This window comes from Colobus angolensis, unplaced genomic scaffold, assembly GCF_000951035.1.
Source record: "Colobus angolensis palliatus isolate OR3802 unplaced genomic scaffold, Cang.pa_1.0 Scaffold62, whole genome shotgun sequence".
NCBI classification, from domain to species: Eukaryota; Metazoa; Chordata; class Mammalia; order Primates; family Cercopithecidae; genus Colobus; species Colobus angolensis.
The window spans coordinates 3,661,815-3,667,849 of NW_012119821.1; the positions used below are offsets into that span (position 1 = coordinate 3,661,815).

The window sequence follows — 6,035 nt, forward strand, 5'->3', positions numbered from 1 at the left end:
CCGACTTTCTCAGCACCCCAAAATGTGTGTGGTAAGGGCAGTTGTGGTGCACAGGAGAAAAGAGAGTGGTTGGCTCATGAAATGGTTTTTCATCATCTTTCTCATCCTAGGAAACCCCTAGGAATCTGCATGAGTTTCTTTCATGTTAGTGTCCTGGCATTTGATATTTTATACAATGTCACCCTCATCTGTTTTTGTTGTTGTTGTTGTTCCTCTTGAAATCCATCAATGAAAAGGGCTTCTGATTTCATGGTTACCAACTTTCCCCCTTCATTAGCTTCCCCTTATTTGGACCATTATTGCAGCCGGTTAGCAGGAGGGATGACTTGCTTTGGGAATGACATTAATGATTCTCAAGAGAGTCTTTTATCTGAAGGTGATTAGGAAGAATGAAAAAGTTGTTAGCTGCCTCAGCCAGTGCCAGTGGGCTAGCAGGGACCTGTGTCTCGTCTCCTCTGCAAACGTCCTGGGTCCCATTTCTTAAACCGTAGTTTATGACACTTACCTTTGACCAGAAAGTGCTTAAGTGGAACCCATGTTTTACCAGGGAAAGGGTAGAACACCCTCCCAAAAGGACCACTTGGTCAGTATACATGGGTTCCAACCTCTGTGACATTTTCGATACTAGACACCAAGAGGAAAAAGCCCCGTGACATTTGTGCATGCACATGTGTGCATAGATGTGTTTGCAGAGGGGAATGAGAAACCCCCCACTATTCAGCTGCCTCTCTTGATTTGCTCAAATTTCATTTCCATTTGCTAGAGGGACATCTGCACATTTCCCTGCCAGCCACATTTAATGCACATCAGTTCAGCCGAAACCCTCTGTAGAGGTCAACCGCCCCCTAACTCCAGTCTTCCCCGGGGGGGTTAGAGTGAGGGATACACAATACTCTAAATGGAATATTGAAGATCCCCATCTGTCTGGCAGTCCCAATCAATAAATGTGAGCCCTTCCTTCCCACTTCTGTAGAAGAGACACGTCATCACCTGGTTTTAAGACAAGGGAGAGATGTGGGTTTCTAAGGGTTACTGAGTCCAAGCACCCAGCTGTCACAGGGCTGAGCCAGGAAAAGGATTATGCTCTTAATCATGTTATTTTGTTACTAAAGGGTTCTTTCAAATTCCCCTCACCACTTCCCCTCAAGCAAAATGTACCAGTGTCTGAAATTAGAGGTGCTTTTCTGACACTTTTACTTGCTGAATGACTTTTTGTTGAAAGAGCTTTTGTTCAGGCAGTAAAACCTAGGCGCTGGGGTCCAGGAGCATCTGATTTGGCTTCTGCCTAATTACAAGGCTGAACAATGAGACCAGTTTTTTGTGTTTATCTGACATGGCCCTTGAGGAAAACATTCAGGTCCAAGATGTCATCTCTGATCCCATGAAACACCTAGCCTGGTAGCTGCATCAGGACAGCCACTGCTTTGGAAAAACAGTCTAAAAGCACTGCAGAAACCTTTAACCTTGTAAAAATCAAGCAAGCAAAGCAAACACAATAAAAAATCAGGGTTGTCTGAGGCAGTTTTTGTGTCTGAGCAGGGACATCCCCGGGGCCCCAGATAAAATACTGGCTACACCTGTTCAGCCTCTTTCACCTCTTCAGCAGCCCAGAACAAAGCTGACTGCAGCAAAAGCCAGGAGACCAAGTATCAGGTTGCACTGCGGGGACTGTATGCTTCAAGCCTGTATAATCCACACTTCTTTCCAACCCCTTGCCTTGGCCCAGATGAGGGGATCTAGGAAGCCCAGCTAGTGAAGGGTGGGTGTGTATGAAGGGCTTCCTATGAGAATGGATGACTGAGAAAGATGGGGATGCTATCTAGATAGGTGAGCAGGATCAAGTCTTTCTAGCTAGTATTACTCTACTGATCTGAATGAATGGGGGAAAGAGACCATGACTTTATTTTCAGAATGGCTGCTCTACCACTAGTTTTGGAGCATGAGCAAATCCTTTCACTCAGCAGACCTCAGCTTCCCCCAGGATTTTTTTTTTTTTTTTTTTTTTTTGAGGTGGAGTCTTGCTCTGTCACCAGGCTACAGTACAGTGGCACAATCTCAGCTCACTGCAACTTCCGCCTGCAGGGTTCAAGCAGTTCCCCTATTCTCCCGTGAGTAACCGGGACTACAGGCACACACTACCACGCCTGGCTAATTTTTCACATTTTAGTAGATGCGGGGTTTCACCATGTTGGCCAGGATGATCTCAATCTCCTGACCTCGTGATCCACCCACCTCAACCTTGCAAAGCTTCCCCCATTTTTAAAATGAAAGGGTCATGCTAGATGTTGGTCATTCTGTCAGTTCTAGATAAGACATTTGGGTATAACTGGGCAGAGCTAACCTGCAAATTACATACCATGGAAGTTCTTTCTGGCAAAAAGGGACGATCACAGAGCGGAGTCTGTCCTGAAGAATCTGACCTTGGATGTGCGGTTTTCACTTGTGTTGCTCTTACACACTTGACATGCCGTCTGGCAAACCGCCCAGCTGACTTGTTGTCCCTCTCTGGGCCAATCCATTTCCCACATAATGGCCAAGTAGCTTTCCCAAGCACAAGTGTCTGTTGTTTTATTTACTCCAAAGCAAGGGAGCACTCCTGCTTCAGCTAAAATCCTAGCATATGGGAACCAGGTCCCTCCTGGCCTGTCTCCAACCCCCCTTTCCTGGACTTGGCCTGCCAAGCTCTCTCACAGACCCCGCACAAGGCCTGCTGAACCTTTTGCTTCCCAAAGAGCACACTTGGTGCCTTTGCAAAGGATGTCCCCTCTACCTGGGCTAGTTGTTCAGAGAACTCGTTCTTTAAGAACCAGCACAAATATTGTGACCCTAACATCTAGGGAGCTTCATCAGTACTTTGTTCTTACCTCCAAATGGCAACTACAAAGGCCATGTCAGTCTCTTTGCAAATGAGGAGGTAGAAACTACATTCTAGTTAACTTTGTGCCTAACAGAGCCAGGCGCTATGGATGTAATTCAAGAAACACAATTGGAGATGGCAATGTAAAGGTTACTGGGTCACTATAGGTATGAACTGAGGCCTCAACCTGCAGCTTCCCACACTCAACTGACTTAAAACATCAAAAAAAAAAAAAAAAAAAAGTCAGAGGGTCAAAAGTAAAATACTATAGCTGAAGACTTATTAAAATAATTGTTTTAGGGCCGGGCGCGGTGGCTCAAGCCTGTAATCCCAGCACTTTGGGAGGCCGAGATGGGCGGATCATGAGGTCAGGAGATCGAGACCATCCTGGCTAACACGGTGAAACCCCGTCTCTACTAAAAATACAAAAAACTAGCCGGGCGAGGTGGCGGGCGCCTGTAGTCCCAGCTACTCTGGAGGCTGAGGCAGGAGAATGGCTTAAACCCGGGAGGCGGAGCTTGCAGTGAGCTGAGATCCGGCCACTGCACTCCAGCCCGGGCGACAGAGCGAGACTCCGTCTCAAAAAAAAAAATAAATAAAAATAAAATAATTGTTTTAAAAACACCCCCAGAGGAAAACCTGATCTAGACATTTCATAATGCTCTTTTGCAAAAGAAGAATCAAGTGCTGTGTCCCAATATACCTCCAACTATGTCTACTGGGTTACAAAAGATAAATGCTAACAAGGAGTAAAATCCAGCCCCCTCCACCTTATTAATATGTAAAAAGACTGAAGTCACATCTGTGCAAAGATCTATTTTTAGTGGACCCTACATACTCAAATCCTAGCCTTGATCTCTTAAACTATCAAGCCTACCATAAATGTTTGATGATGAACAAGACCATAAAAAGAAAATGCATAAAATGAATAGAAGGAGCCAATGCGTGCTCTGCCTTTTAATTACCAGTGGCTTCTGCGAAAATCCTGCTCCAGGCCGGGTTTGAGCAGAGAAACTGTCAATAATTTGTGTGGGGGTGGCTGGGTGTGGACACTACAAACAAATACATCAAACTCTATAGTTATGTACGCTTTGGAAGCCAGATAGAAATGGAGGAAAGAGCAGAATCACACCCACAAAGGGTGGGGAGAGCAGCTTAAAAAGGAAAAATTAAGAGATAAATAAAAGCATTCAGGACACAAAAAATAATGTAGAACAGTCAGGTTTTATTACTTTTAAGTAATAAAGAGCCTTTTCCTTGCTTTTTTCCTTTTTTCCCTTTCTTTCTTTTTTTTTTTCCTTTTTTACAACATACATTAAGTCGTGAATCAGATGTTAGGGGATGTGGAGATGGAAGGAAAATTGGTGACATCACAATATTTTTACAACTTTACAACAAATACAAATCTGAATTTGTTGCATCTACCAGTGTCTAGCAAGGGTGGAAAGCAAAGGCACACTCGGGTTTATGGACCCTCCCCCAACACACAGTGGGGAAAACAAAGGGGAAGAAATACTTAAATGCAGAAGACCAGCTCAATACAGGTGGGTATTTTAGGGTTAACACCAGAAGTGATGGGTTGTGGGGGCGCAGGAATGTGGATGTAAGTTTTGACGCAGGTCTCCTTAACAGTTGAGGCAGTGAGGCCCACAAATACTGGACAAGACAGCCGCTCACGTCAAGGATGGGTGCTGCACAGCCAGTACTCTCAGGAGTCAAGCATGGGAAAGAAGGGGGCAGGGGGGATACAGACCCATCGCCTTCCTAATTTCTGCATTTCTAGAGAAAATTCAAGGAAGAAAACAATATTTCAATTTCTAGAAAATACTTCAGGGTTTCAGGGGACAGAGTTTACAGGATGTGAACATGGATTCCATTACAAAAGCCAAAAAAAAAAAAAAAAAAGGAAAACAACCACCACCACCACCTACCCCTAAACAACAGCAAAACTGCAATGGACTTTTGGAACAAAGGGCTCTCACCCTCAGCTAAGTACTTAGGTCTGAAGGCAACCACACTGATTATGGCGACTCCACTTTTTCACTCAAAACTGTCATTGTCAGTCTTTTTTTGAATTCTTTTTAAAGACAAAACTAAACCCAGAAGATCCAACTGGAAATAAACACAGACAAAGAGACCACCAAATATACTGTATGACTGTTTAAAACAACAACACTGCTCATGGTTTACAGTATGTGGACAGTTCCTTTGTTCATGATAGAGTAAACAAAAGTCCCTTTTGTGTTGAGCAAATGAAAACCAAGGGGAGAAAAACACACATCACCTCCCATCCCCTAAAAACGATAATAACAAAATAAAAAATAAAATAAAAAATCCTTTGCCCCAGTCAATGATTTTGCAGCATCCATTGTGGTCGGCCTTGTACTTGGAGTTACTCATTAATCACAGCAGGGACCAGCCTGCCTGCATCTATTTCCATGTCATTTCTCTGTGTGCACTGCATGTGTGTGCTGTGCACATGGCTTGGGGACTCCTCCCAGGTGTCTGCCCAACCACACACAGCCTGCTCTCTAGCCAGTGGACATGGCAGAGAAGAGGATGGGACGTCAGTCCCTTCTCTGCTAGCAAATCCTTATTTGCTAATCACCATATTGAAATAATCTAAGGGAAGCAGGGAGCTCTCGAGGATGAAAGGGGATTTGCCACCCACAACACTGGGGTCCATGCTTGGCAGCACAGCCAAAGGGTGGTTCGAGTTGGCACAACTAGAAGGCAGTGTGAATTGGAGGGTGTGGTGCTGCCCAGTGTTCTCAGGCTGCGGCACGACAACTATCACCACTGCATTCTCCCATCTGCTTGACTCCAGTCTTTCAGAGGGCTGGAGGGGGGGTGGGGGGAAGGGAGGGTTAAATAAATATCTGCACTTATTTCAAAAGGGGGAAAAGTTGATCATAACGACAGTTTACACGTGTACACAACTCAAGGTGTAAGGCACAAATTTACATGTGGAAAACAGGCTATTCACAGATGTAACCCCACGAAGAACCCGTGTGATCAAATCATTAATTTATGCAAGGTAGCAGCCAGCATATTAACTAGTTCACACCGTTTGTGGATTTTGTTTGCTGTCTCACATGCAACGTGAAATGAGATGGCGTATTGCAAGCTGGTGCCTTCACAGAAAGTCGGAACCATGGACAAAACCATGTTGGCACCA

At 44.7% G+C, this 6,035-nt stretch overlaps 1 pseudogene across 1 annotated transcript; it reads right to left on the bottom strand.

The window, feature by feature from the left end:
* Nucleotides 1-4,062: 4,062 nt before the first annotated feature.
* On the bottom strand, nt 4,063-6,025 carry LOC105527414 (annotated as a pseudogene). Its single transcript, XR_001004226.1, has 2 exons — nt 5,960-6,025; nt 4,063-5,696 (listed from the first exon to the last, which is right to left on the bottom strand). The product of XR_001004226.1 is annotated as an uncharacterized LOC105527414 (transcript).
* Nucleotides 6,026-6,035: the final 10 nt, after the last annotated feature.